Source organism: Balaenoptera acutorostrata, chromosome 3 (genome assembly GCF_949987535.1).
Source record: "Balaenoptera acutorostrata chromosome 3, mBalAcu1.1, whole genome shotgun sequence".
NCBI lineage: Eukaryota > Metazoa > Chordata > Mammalia > Artiodactyla > Balaenopteridae > Balaenoptera > Balaenoptera acutorostrata.
This window is the reverse complement of record NC_080066.1, coordinates 56,590,733-56,602,753: the sequence shown is the minus strand read 5'-3', so window position 1 is coordinate 56,602,753 and position 12,021 is coordinate 56,590,733. Positions and strand designations below refer to the sequence as shown.

Genomic DNA, 12,021 nt, shown 5'->3' with positions numbered 1-12,021 from the left:
CCCCAAAATGGCATGCACGAAGCGTGATCCTGGCCAAAACTCACCTCCCAACTGCAAGCTAACTGGGCCTAGACCAGCACACACTCCGACTCTTAAGACCAGCAGGAGAGCCTGCCCCCTCGCATTCCCTCAACAGCCATTCAGCAGGGACCCGGGATTCACAGAAACACAGCTTATGTGCAGACACGGTCAACCTTCAGACAGGAGCCCCTCCAATACTGGAGTCCTTGGTGGTGTTTGCATGCATGTCGGCGGGGGATGCTGGCACTCATTCCTAACTGTCCTCTCCCCCTGAGGGAGGAAACGTGCTGAAGCTCAGTTTCGATGAGGAGACGGTAGAGTGTTCTCACTCATTTGGTTCAGATTTTCCAAGGAATGCATGCAAGGGTGTCATCATCGATCCAAGCACATGCTGGGACGCTGCAGAACACAACCGGGGTGTGCGCGGGGCTCTGTACAGGAGCCATGAGCCTGGGCTACCGCAAAAGCCTGGAGAATCCACAGCCCTCAGGCCACTCAGCAAGAGGAACAATCAATCCACACTTGCAGCCATTGGGCCCGTCTGAGGAAAACCTAATATCTAATGGCACATCTTGGGGTGCTTGAATACCTACCGTCCTGAGTGATCCACGACCATGCTCGGGGACATGGGCCCGCCTCACTTTTTACACTTCTTCATAGCACCTCCAGTCATCAGAGCACACGAAGGTCTTCTTGTTTGTGCCGACGGCCAGCCTTTCCCTGCAACTGCACCTGAGAAGTGGACAGAAATCACCGAGGCTTCATAAGTGGACCGGTGTCCTCAGAGGACATGATCCATAAAAACATTTACCTGGCCTTGAGTTCTGAAACTGCTTCCCAAGGACCTCTATCCCTTAGCGAGAATTGACTGCATGTCTGATAGTACGACTGCAGGAAGTTAGGCACATACGTTGGCCGGTGTGTGAGAGGCTGTATGTGTGTGTTCACGTGTGTGGGCGTGTGTGACTGTGTCAGCGCATGCAGACATGCTTGTGGGTTTCTCTGTGCGCCGCTGAAAACGCGTCTTGGTCTCTGTGTGTCCCTATGGCCCTGTGAAGAGGAGTCCAACAATAAAAGAAATAGTTTATACACAGCACCCTGGTTAGACCCCCAAGTGAAAGGAGAAAGACCCCAGTCAGTTTCAAGGGGCCGCAGGCAAACTTTGACCCCCAGGGGCTGTTGAAATAGTCCACGGACTCCCGCTCTCCCGCAGACACGCCTTCTGACCAAAACACAGAGACTCGACGAGACCTGCCTCCGGGCCTTGGCTGTGACATCTACGTGCACCTCGAGACTCTGTCAGCTACCAGCACATCTGATGGGCATTTGGGGTCACTCGCAGCACTTCCGGAAGCAAGGGAACTCCCATGGTCGGGCTGACACCGACCGGCAGCTGTCTACTGCCAAGATGCAGCCTGAAACCACTCAAGGGGCTAACGAACGTGGGCCCACGTGCCACCTCTCGCCAACTAGGCCAAATCACTTTCCATTGACCCGTGGGAATGCCCACCACAGGAAGTGGTGGGCTTCAGCCACCATGACCCATGTCGGATCCCCACGGCCGAAACTAGTCCACATTCCCAGCCACGTCTCAGGCAGCTCCCATCTTGAATGTTCGCGGCCCTGACCCCTAAGGAAACGCTTAAACCCTTGAGAGCCTCGTCCTACGTGCCCTCCTCCAGCCCACAGGGCGACACGACCCTACTGGAAATCACAAACATCTTCAGAACACGGGAACACTGATCACCAGGGAAGACAGACCGCAAGCCTGTCGCCTTCGTTGATGCTGATCCCACCCCATGGATCCTGGAAATTCTCCACTGCCACAGTGACACTACCGAGTAACTCACAGTGATCAAAGGCATGGTCCCCGAGGACCACAGACAGACTTTCAACGGAAGACCTCTGCCATGCGAGGGGACTTGGAAGCCTGAAAGGGAACAGTGGCTGGCCACGGCAGCACAGCAGGCATGGCAACGGGGCCCCCATCCCTGCCCCACCAATGGACTGCTCCAGATAAACCTCTGGCTGTTCGAAAGGCCTGCCTGCTACACTGGCCGGTCGCGTCATTCCCCCACGGGAGAAACACTTTCGCTTTACACATTGCCAAACAAGGGAACAGAGCGGCCAAACGGGATGTTCGCATAACACAACTACCTCCAAGGAGGCCAGCACAGACGCCTCACCATGTCGATCTTCTCTACTTCCCGCAAGACACCCTTTGGGTGTCATTCCTCGGGCAACAGCATCGCAACTCTACACAGGTTTCCTACCTCAACTCACCCACTTGAACTGCCAAAGCCATCCGCTCCATAGGCAGCTTATGCCAGCCCATCACGAACAAGACACATTCTTGGGAAGCCGAGGCCAGCGCCTGCAACTCAATGATGTCAGCCCATCCCACGACATCACACAGGACCTTTCCTCATGATACCTTACCTTTTTCTCCAGGCCAGCAGCCACCACCCAGGCTGAAATGCTTCACTCGATCCACACCCCACTCCACGAAGATCCACTTAGCGCCAACAGTGTGCCGGCAACTTCAGCAGAGGAGCTGACAGGGGCAGCACTGAGGCCTAAACCATCAGCCCCCTACCGCCATCGCCCACTCCAACCCACGCCCGCTCACTGCTCCAGCCACACTGGGCAGTCAAGAACCTCACCGGGCGAAACACAACAACAGAGAGGGCCACAGGCCTGGCCTGAGGCTCCAGGCTCCAACCAGGGAAGCTTGCTCATTTTGGCTTCCATAATCAACCTCGGAAGCGGTATGCACAAAGCGTGATCCTGTCCAAAAATCACCTCTCCAAGCTGCAAGCTTACTGGGTCTATACCAGAACACACTCCGACCCTGAAGACTAGCAGGAAAGACTGCCCTCTTGCATTCCCTCAACGGCCTTTTAGCAGGGACCAGGGATTCATAGATGACCCAGCTTATGGGCGGACATGGTCGACACTCAGACAGGAGCCCCTCCAATGCTGGAGCCCTTAGTGGTGTTTGCATGCCTGTCAGCAGGGGACGTTGGCCCTCACTCCTAACTGTCCCATACTCCCGAGAGAGGAAACGTGCTGCACCTCAGTTTCGATGAGGAGACGGTAGAGCGTTCTCACTCATTTTGTTCAGATTTTCCAAGGAATGCATACAAGGGTGTCATCATCGATCCAAGCACGTGTTGGGACCCTGCAGAACACAAAAGGGAAGGCCGTGGGGCTCTGCAGAGGAGCCATGACCTGGAAGTACTCCAACTGCCTGGGGAATCCACAGTTCTCAGGCCACGCAGCAAGACCAACAGTCAATCCACTCTTGCAACCATTGGGCCCATCTGTGGAAAACCTAAAATCCAATGGCACATCTTAGTATGGGTGAATGCCTACCGTCCTGAGATATCCACAGTCATGCTCGGCAACGTGCACCCGCCCCACTTTTTCCAGTTCTCCTTAGCACATCCAGTCATCAGACAACGCGATGTTCTTCTTCTCTTTGCCGACAGCCAGCCTTACCCTGCAACTGCACCTGACAAGTGGACAGAAATCACGCAGGTTTCTGAATTGCACCAGGGTCCTCAGAGAACATGATTTTTGTGAACACTTAACCTGGGCGTGAGCCTGGAACCTGCTTCCCAACTACCACTATCCCTTACCAAACCTGATTGTGTGTCTCACAGCACGACTGAAGGAAGTTACGCACGTACGTTGGTCGGTGTGTGAGACACTGTATTTGTGTATCCACACATGTGGGCGTGTGTGACTGTGACTGTGCACGAGGATGCGTTTGTGGATTCCTCTGTGTGCCGCTAAATACGCGTCTTGGTCTCTGGGTGTCCCTGTGGCCCTCTGCAGACGCCTCTAACAGTAAACGTCATAGTTTATACACAGCCCCCTGGTTGGACCCCCAACTGAAAGGAGAAAGACCCCTGTCAGCTTCATGAGGCCGCATGCGAACTTTGACCCCCAGGGCTGTCGAAATAGGCCACAGACTCCGGCTCTCCCACAGCCACGCCTTCTGACCAAAGCACAAACACTGGACGAGACCTACCTCCCGGCCGTGGGTGTCACACCTATGTGGACCTGGAGATCTTGCCACCTACCACCACATCTGATGTGCCCTTGGGGTCACTCCCAGTGCTCCCGGAAGCAAGGTAACCTCCCATGGGCGGGCTGACATCGACCTGCAGTTGCTGAAAGGCAACATGCAGCCTGGCACTTCTCAAGGGGTTAACGGACTTCGGCCCAAATGCCTCATCTCGCCAACTAGACCAAATCACTTTCCATGACCCCGTGGGAATGCCCTCAATGGGAAGTGTTGGGCTTCAGCAACCAGGACACAGGTTGGAACCCCATAGTGGAAATTAGGCCACCTTCCCGGCCACGTATAGGCAAGCTTCCAACTGGTAGGTTTGGCGGCCCTGACCACTGAGGAAACGCTCAAACGCGACACAGCCTCGTCCTAAGTGCCCTCCTCCTGCCTGCAGGGCAACTTGACTCTACTTGAAGCCACAGACATCATGCGAACACGGAGACACTGAACAGCAGGGAAGACACACCGCAAGCCTGTCTGCTTTGATGATACCCACCCCACGCCATGCATCCTGGCGATTCTCCACTGCCACAGTGACACTACCGTGGAACTCACAGTGATCAAAGACACTGTCCCCGAGGACCAGAGACAGACTTTCAACGGAAAACCTTTGCCACACGAGGGGACCTGGAAACTTGAAAGGGCAGAGTGGCTGTCCACGACAGTGCGCCTGGCGCCGCATCAGTGCCCCCACCTCTGTCCCCCCAAAGGACTGCTCCAGATAAACCTCTGGCTGTTCGCAAGCCGAGTCATGCCCCCCCCGGGAGAAGCACTTTCGCTTTGCACATTCCCAAACAAGGGAACAAAGCGGCCAAAGGGGATGTTCGTATAACTAACCATCCTCCAAGGAGGCCAGCACAGACGCGTCACCATGTCAATCTTCTTTACGTCTCGCAAGACACCCTTTGGGTGTCTTTCCTCTGGCAATGGGATTCCAAATCTTCACAGGTTACCTACCTCACCTCATCCACTTGAACTGCCAAAGCCATCCCCTCCATAGGCGGCTGATGCCAGCCAATCACGAACATGACACATCCTAGGGAAGCCGAGGCCAGCACCTGCAACTCAATTATGATAGCCTATTCCATGACATCACAAAGGACATGTCCTCATCTTCCCTTACCTTCCTGTGCGAGCCATCAGTAATCCACGCAGGTTTACATTCAGCACTCGTTCCTCTCCCCACTCCACGATGAACCCCTTGGCATCAACACTGTGCCGGGAGTTAAAGTAGAGAAGCAAACAAGGGCAGCAGCGAGGCCTAATCCATCAGCCCCTTTCCGCCGATGCCAAACCGAGCTCACCCCCGCCCATTGCTCCAGCCTCACTAGGCACTCAAGAACCTCACCGTGAAAAACGCAAGAACAGGGAGGGCCACAGGCCTGGCCTGAGGTTCCAGGCACCAACCAGGGACGCTTGCTCATTTTGGCTTCCAGAATCAACCCCCAAAATGGCATGCACGAAGCGTGATCCTGGCCAAAACTCACCTCCCAACTGCAAGCTAACTGGGCCTAGACCAGCACACACTCCGACTCTTAAGACCAGCAGGAGAGCCTGCCCCCTCGCATTCCCTCAACAGCCATTCAGCAGGGACCCGGGATTCACAGAAACACAGCTTATGTGCAGACACGGTCAACCTTCAGACAGGAGCCCCTCCAATACTGGAGTCCTTGGTGGTGTTTGCATGCATGTCGGCGGGGGATGCTGGCACTCATTCCTAACTGTCCTCTCCCCCTGAGGGAGGAAACGTGCTGAAGCTCAGTTTCGATGAGGAGACGGTAGAGTGTTCTCACTCATTTGGTTCAGATTTTCCAAGGAATGCATGCAAGGGTGTCATCATCGATCCAAGCACATGCTGGGACGCTGCAGAACACAACCGGGGTGTGCGCGGGGCTCTGTACAGGAGCCATGAGCCTGGGCTACCGCAAAAGCCTGGAGAATCCACAGCCCTCAGGCCACTCAGCAAGAGGAACAATCAATCCACACTTGCAGCCATTGGGCCCGTCTGAGGAAAACCTAATATCTAATGGCACATCTTGGGGTGCTTGAATACCTACCGTCCTGAGTGATCCACGACCATGCTCGGGGACATGGGCCCGCCTCACTTTTTACACTTCTTCATAGAACCTCCAGTCATCAGAGCACACGAAGGTCTTCTTGTTTGTGCCGACGGCCAGCCTTTCCCTGCAACTGCACCTGAGAAGTGGACAGAAATCACCGAGGCTTCATAAGTGGACCGGTGTCCTCAGAGGACATGATCCATAAAAACATTTACCTGGCCTTGAGTTCTGATACTGCTTCCCAAGGACCTCTATCCCTTACCGAGAATTGACTGCATGTCTGATAGTACGACTGCAGGAAGTTAGGCACATACGTTGGCCGGTGTGTGAGAGGCTGTATGTGTGTGTTCACGTGTGTGGGCGTGTGTGACTGTGTCAGCGCATGCAGACATGATTGTGGGTTTCTCTGTGCGCCGCTGAAAACGCGTCTTGGTCTCTGTGTGTCCCTATGGCCCTGTGAAGAGGAGTCCAACAATAAAAGAAATAGTTTATACACAGCACCCTGGTTAGACCCCCAAGTGAAAGGAGAAAGACCCCAGTCAGTTTCAAGGGGCCGCAGGCAAACTTTGACCCCCAGGGGCTGTTGAAATAGTCCACGGACTCCCGCTCTCCCGCAGACACGCCTTCTGACCAAAACACAGAGACTCGACGAGACCTGCCTCCGGGCCTTGGCTGTGACATCTACGTGCACCTCGAGACTCTGTCAGCTACCAGCACATCTGATGGGCATTTGGGGTCACTCGCAGCACTTCCGGAAGCAAGGGAACTCCCATGGTCGGGCTGACACCGACCGGCAGCTGTCTACTGCCAAGATGCAGCCTGAAACCACTCAAGGGGCTAACGAACGTGGGCCCACGTGCCACCTCTCGCCAACTAGGCCTAATCACTTTCCATTGACCCGTGGGAATGCCCACCACAGGAAGTGGTGGGCTTCAGCCACCATGACCCATGTCGGATCCCCACGGCCGAAACTAGTCCACATTCCCAGCCACGTCTCAGGCAGCTCCCATCTTGAATGTTCGCGGCCCTGACCCCTAAGGAAACGCTTAAACCCTTGAGAGCCTCGTCCTACGTGCCCTCCTCCAGCCCACAGGGCGACACGACCCTACTGGAAACCACAAATATCTTCAGAACACGGGAACACTGAACACCAGGGAAGACAGACCACAAGCCTGTCTCCTTCGTTGATGCTGATCCCACCCCATGCATCCTGGAAATTCTCCACTGCCACAGTGACACTACCGAGTAACTCACAGTGATCAAAGGCATGGTCCCCGAGGACCACAGACAAACATTCAACGGAAGACCTCTGCCATGCGAGGGGACTTGGAAGCCTGAAAGGGAACAGTGGCTGGCCATGGCAGCACAGCAGGCATGGCAACGGGGCCCCCATCCCTGCCCCACCAATGGACTGCTCCAGATAAACCTCTGGCTGTTCGAAAGGCCTGCCTGCTACACTGGCCGGTCGCGTCATTCCCCCACGGGAGAAACACTTTCGCTTTACACACTGCCAAACAAGGGAACAGAGCGGCCAAACGGGATGTTCGCATAACACAACTACCTCCAAGGAGGCCAGCACAGACGCCTCACCATGTCGATCTTCTCTACTTCCCGCAAGACACCCTTTGGGTGTCATTCCTCGGGCAACAGCATCGCAACTCTACACAGGTTTCCTACCTCAACTCACCCACTTGAACTGCCAAAGCCATCCGCTCCATAGGCAGCTTATGCCAGCCCATCACGAACAAGACACATTCTTGGGAAGCCGAGGCCAGCGCCTGCAACTCAATGATGTCAGCCCATCCCACGACATCACACAGGACCTTTCCTCATGATACCTTACCTTTTTCTCCAGGCCAGCAGCCACCACCCAGGCTGAAATGCTTCACTCGATCCACACCCCACTCCACGAAGATCCACTTAGCGCCAACAGTGTGCCGGCAACTTCAGCAGAGGAGCTGACAGGGGCAGCACTGAGGCCTAAACCATCAGCCCCCTACCGCCATCGCCCACTCCAACCCACGCCCGCTCACTGCTCCAGCCACACTGGGCAGTCAAGAACCTCACCGGGCGAAACACAACAACAGAGAGGGCCACAGGCCTGGCCTGAGGCTCCAGGCTCCAACCAGGGAAGCTTGCTCATTTTGGCTTCCATAATCAACCTCGGAAGCGGCATGCACAAAGCGTGATCCTGTCCAAAAATCACCTCTCCAAGCTGCAAGCTTACTGGGTCTATACCAGAACACACTCCGACCCTGAAGACTAGCAGGAAAGACTGCCCTCTTGCATTCCCTCAACGGCCTTTTAGCAGGGACCGGGGATTCATAGATGACCCAGCTTATGGGCGGACATGGTCGACACTCAGACAGGAGCCCCTCCAATGCTGGAGCCCTTAGTGGTGTTTGCATGCCTGTCAGCAGGGGACGTTGGCCCTCACTCCTAACTGTCCCATACTCCCGAGAGAGGAAACGTGCTGGACCTCAGTTTCGATGAGGAGACGGTAGAGCGTTCTCACTCATTTTGTTCAGATTTTCCAAGGAATGCATACAAGGGTGTCATCATCGATCCAAGGACGTGTTGGGACCCTGCAGAACACAAAAGGGAAGGCCGTGGGGCTCTGCAGAGGAGCCATGACCTGGAAGTACTCCAACTGCCTGGGGAATCCACAGTTCTCAGGCCACGCAGCAAGACCAACAGTCAATCCACTCTTGCAACCATTGGGCCCATCTGTGGAAAACCTAAAATCCAATGGCACATCTTAGTATGGGTGAATGCCTACCGTCCTGAGATATCCACAGTCATGCTCGGCAACGTGCACCCGCCCCACTTTTTCCAGTTCTCCTTAGCACATCCAGTCATCAGACAACGCGATGTTCTTCTTCTCTTTGCCGACAGCCAGCCTTACCCTGCAACTGCACCTGAGAAGTGGACAGAAATCACGCAGGTTTCTGAATTGCACCAGGGTCCTCAGAGAACATGATTTTTGTGAACACTTAACCTGGGCGTGAGACTGGAACCTGCTTCCCAAGTACCACTCTCCCTTACCAAAAACTGATAGTGTGTCTCACAGCACGACTGAAGGAAGTTACGCACGTACGTTGGTCGGTGTGTGAGACACTGTATGTGTGTATCCACACATGTGGGCGTGTGTGACTGTGACTGTGCACGAGGATGCGTTTGTGGATTCCTCTGTGTGCCGCTAAATACGCGTCTTGGTCTCTGGGTGTCCCTGTGGCCCTCTGCAGACGCCTCTAACAGTAAACGTCATAGTTTATACACAGCCCCCTGGTTGGACCCCCAACTGAAAGGAGAAAGACCCCTGTCAGCTTCATGAGGCCGCATGCGAACTTTGACCCCCAGGGCTGTCGAAATAGGCCACAGACTCCGGCTCTCCCACAGCCACGCCTTCTGACCAAAGCACAAACACTGGACGAGACCTCCCTCCCGGCCGTGGGTGTCACACCTATGTGGACCTGGAGATCCTGCCACCTACCACCACATCTGATGTGCCCTTGGGGTCACTCCCAGTGCTCCCGGAAGCAAGGTAACCTCCCATGGGCGGGCTGACACCGACCTGCAGTTGCTGAAAGGCAACATGCAGCCTGGCACTTCTCAAGGGGTTAACGGACTTCGGCCCAAATGCCTCATCTCGCCAACTAGACCAAATCACTTTCCATGACCCCGTGGGAATGCCCTCAATGGGAAGTGTTGGGCTTCAGCAACCAGGACACAGGTTGGAACCCCATAGTGGAAATTAGGCCACCTTCCCGGCCACGTATAGGCAAGCTTCCAACTGGTAGGTTTGGCGGCACTGACCACTGAGGAAACGCTCAACCGCGACACAGCCTCGTCCTAAGTGCCCTCCTCCTGCCTGCAGGGCAACTTGACTCTACTTGAAGCCACAGACATCATGCGAACACGGAGACACTGAACAGCAGGGAAGACACACCGCAAGCCTGTCTGCTTTGATGATACCCACCCCACGCCATGCATCCTGGCGATTCTCCACTGCCACAGTGACACTACCGTGGAACTCACAGTGATCAAAGACACTGTCCCCGAGGACCAGAGACAGACTTTCAACGGAAAACCTTTGCCACACGAGGGGACCTGGAAACTTGAAAGGGCAGAGTGGCTGTCCACGACAGTGCGCCTGGCGCCGCATCAGTGCCCCCACCTCTGTCCCCCCAACGGACTGCTCCAGATAAACCTCTGGCTGTTCGCAAGCCGAGTCATGCCCCCCCCGGGAGAAGAACTTTCGCTTTGCACATTCCCAAACAAGAAAACAAAGTGGCCAAAGGGGATGTTCGCATAACTAACCATCCTCCAAGGAGGCCAGCCCAGACGCATCACCTTGTCAATCTTCTTTACGTCTCGCAAGACACCCTTTGGGTGTCTTTCCTCTGGCAATGGGATTCCAAATCTTCACAGGTTACCTACCTCACCTCATCCACTTGAACTGCCAAAGCCATCCCCTCCATAGGCGGCTGATGCCAGCCAATAACGAACATGACACATCCTTGGGAACCCGAGGCCAGCACCTGCAACTCAATTATGATAGCCTATTCCATGACATCACAAAGGACATGTCCTCATCTTCCCTTACCTTCCTGTGCGAGCCATCAGGAATCCACGCAGGTTTAAATTCAGCACTCGTTCCTCTCCCCACTCCACGATGACCCCCTTGGCATCAACACTGTGCCGGGAGTTAAAGTAGAGAAGCAAACAAGGGCAGCAGCGAGGCCTAATCCATCAGCCCCTTTCCGCCGATGCCAAACCGAGCTCACCCCCGCCCATTGCTCCAGCCTCACTAGGCACTCAAGAACCTCACCGTGAAAAACGCAAGAACAGGGAGGGCCACAGGCCTGGCCTGAGGTTCCAGGCACCAACCAGGGACGCTTGCTCATTTTGGCTTCCAGAATCAACCCCCAAAATGGCATGCACGAAGCGTGATCCTGGCCAAAACTCACCTCCCAACTGCAAGCTAACTGGGCCTAGACCAGCACACACTCCGACTCTTAAGACCAGCAGGAGAGCCTGCCCCCTCGCATTCCCTCAACAGCCATTCAGCAGGGACCCGGGATTCACAGAAACACAGCTTATGTGCAGACACGGTCAACCTTCAGACAGGAGCCCCTCCAATACTGGAGTCCTTGGTGGTGTTTGCATGCATGTCGGCGGGGGATGCTGGCACTCATTCCTAACTGTCCTCTCCCCCTGAGGGAGGAAACGTGCTGAAGCTCAGTTTCGATGAGGAGACGGTAGAGTGTTCTCACTCATTTGGTTCAGATTTTCCAAGGAATGCATGCAAGGGTGTCATCATCGATCCAAGCACATGCTGGGACGCTGCAGAACACAACCGGGGTGTGCGCGGGGCTCTGTACAGGAGCCATGAGCCTGGGCTACCGCAAAAGCCTGGAGAATCCACAGCCCTCAGGCCACTCAGCAAGAGGAACAATCAATCCACACTTGCAGCCATTGGGCCCGTCTGAGGAAAACCTAATATCTAATGGCACATCTTGGGGTGCTTGAATACCTACCGTCCTGAGTGATCCACGACCATGCTCGGGGACATGGGCCCGCCTCACTTTTTACACTTCTTCATAGCACCTCCAGTCATCAGAGCACACGAAGGTCTTCTTGTTTGTGCCGACGGCCAGCCTTTCCCTGCAACTGCACCTGAGAAGTGGACAGAAATCACCGAGGCTTCATAAGTGGACCGGTGTCCTCAGAGGACATGATCCATAAAAACATTTACCTGGCCTTGAGTTCTGAAACTGCTTCCCAAGGACCTCTATCCCTTAGCGAGAATTGACTGCATGTCTGATAGTACGACTGCAGGAAGTTAGGCACATACGTTGG

The 12,021-nt window shown here is 54.9% G+C and overlaps 5 non-coding genes across 5 annotated transcripts; all 5 read right to left on the bottom strand.

Annotated features, from left to right (window-relative positions):
- Nucleotides 1-310: 310 nt before the first annotated feature.
- Nucleotides 311-403, bottom strand: LOC114237575 (small nucleolar RNA SNORD116). The gene has a single exon (XR_003623107.2). It is a non-coding gene; the product is annotated as a small nucleolar RNA SNORD116 (small nucleolar RNA).
- Nucleotides 404-3,092: 2,689 nt separating this feature from the next.
- On the bottom strand, nucleotides 3,093-3,185 carry LOC130707864 (small nucleolar RNA SNORD116). Its single transcript, XR_009007893.1, has one exon. It is a non-coding gene; the product is annotated as a small nucleolar RNA SNORD116 (small nucleolar RNA).
- Nucleotides 3,186-5,852: 2,667 nt separating this feature from the next.
- Nucleotides 5,853-5,945, bottom strand: LOC130707957 (small nucleolar RNA SNORD116). Its single transcript, XR_009007987.1, has one exon. It is a non-coding gene; the product is annotated as a small nucleolar RNA SNORD116 (small nucleolar RNA).
- Nucleotides 5,946-8,634: 2,689 nt separating this feature from the next.
- Nucleotides 8,635-8,727, bottom strand: LOC130707854 (small nucleolar RNA SNORD116). The gene has a single exon (XR_009007883.1). It is a non-coding gene; the product is annotated as a small nucleolar RNA SNORD116 (small nucleolar RNA).
- Nucleotides 8,728-11,395: 2,668 nt separating this feature from the next.
- LOC130707956 (small nucleolar RNA SNORD116) lies at nucleotides 11,396-11,488 on the bottom strand. The gene has a single exon (XR_009007986.1). It is a non-coding gene; the product is annotated as a small nucleolar RNA SNORD116 (small nucleolar RNA).
- Nucleotides 11,489-12,021: the final 533 nt, after the last annotated feature.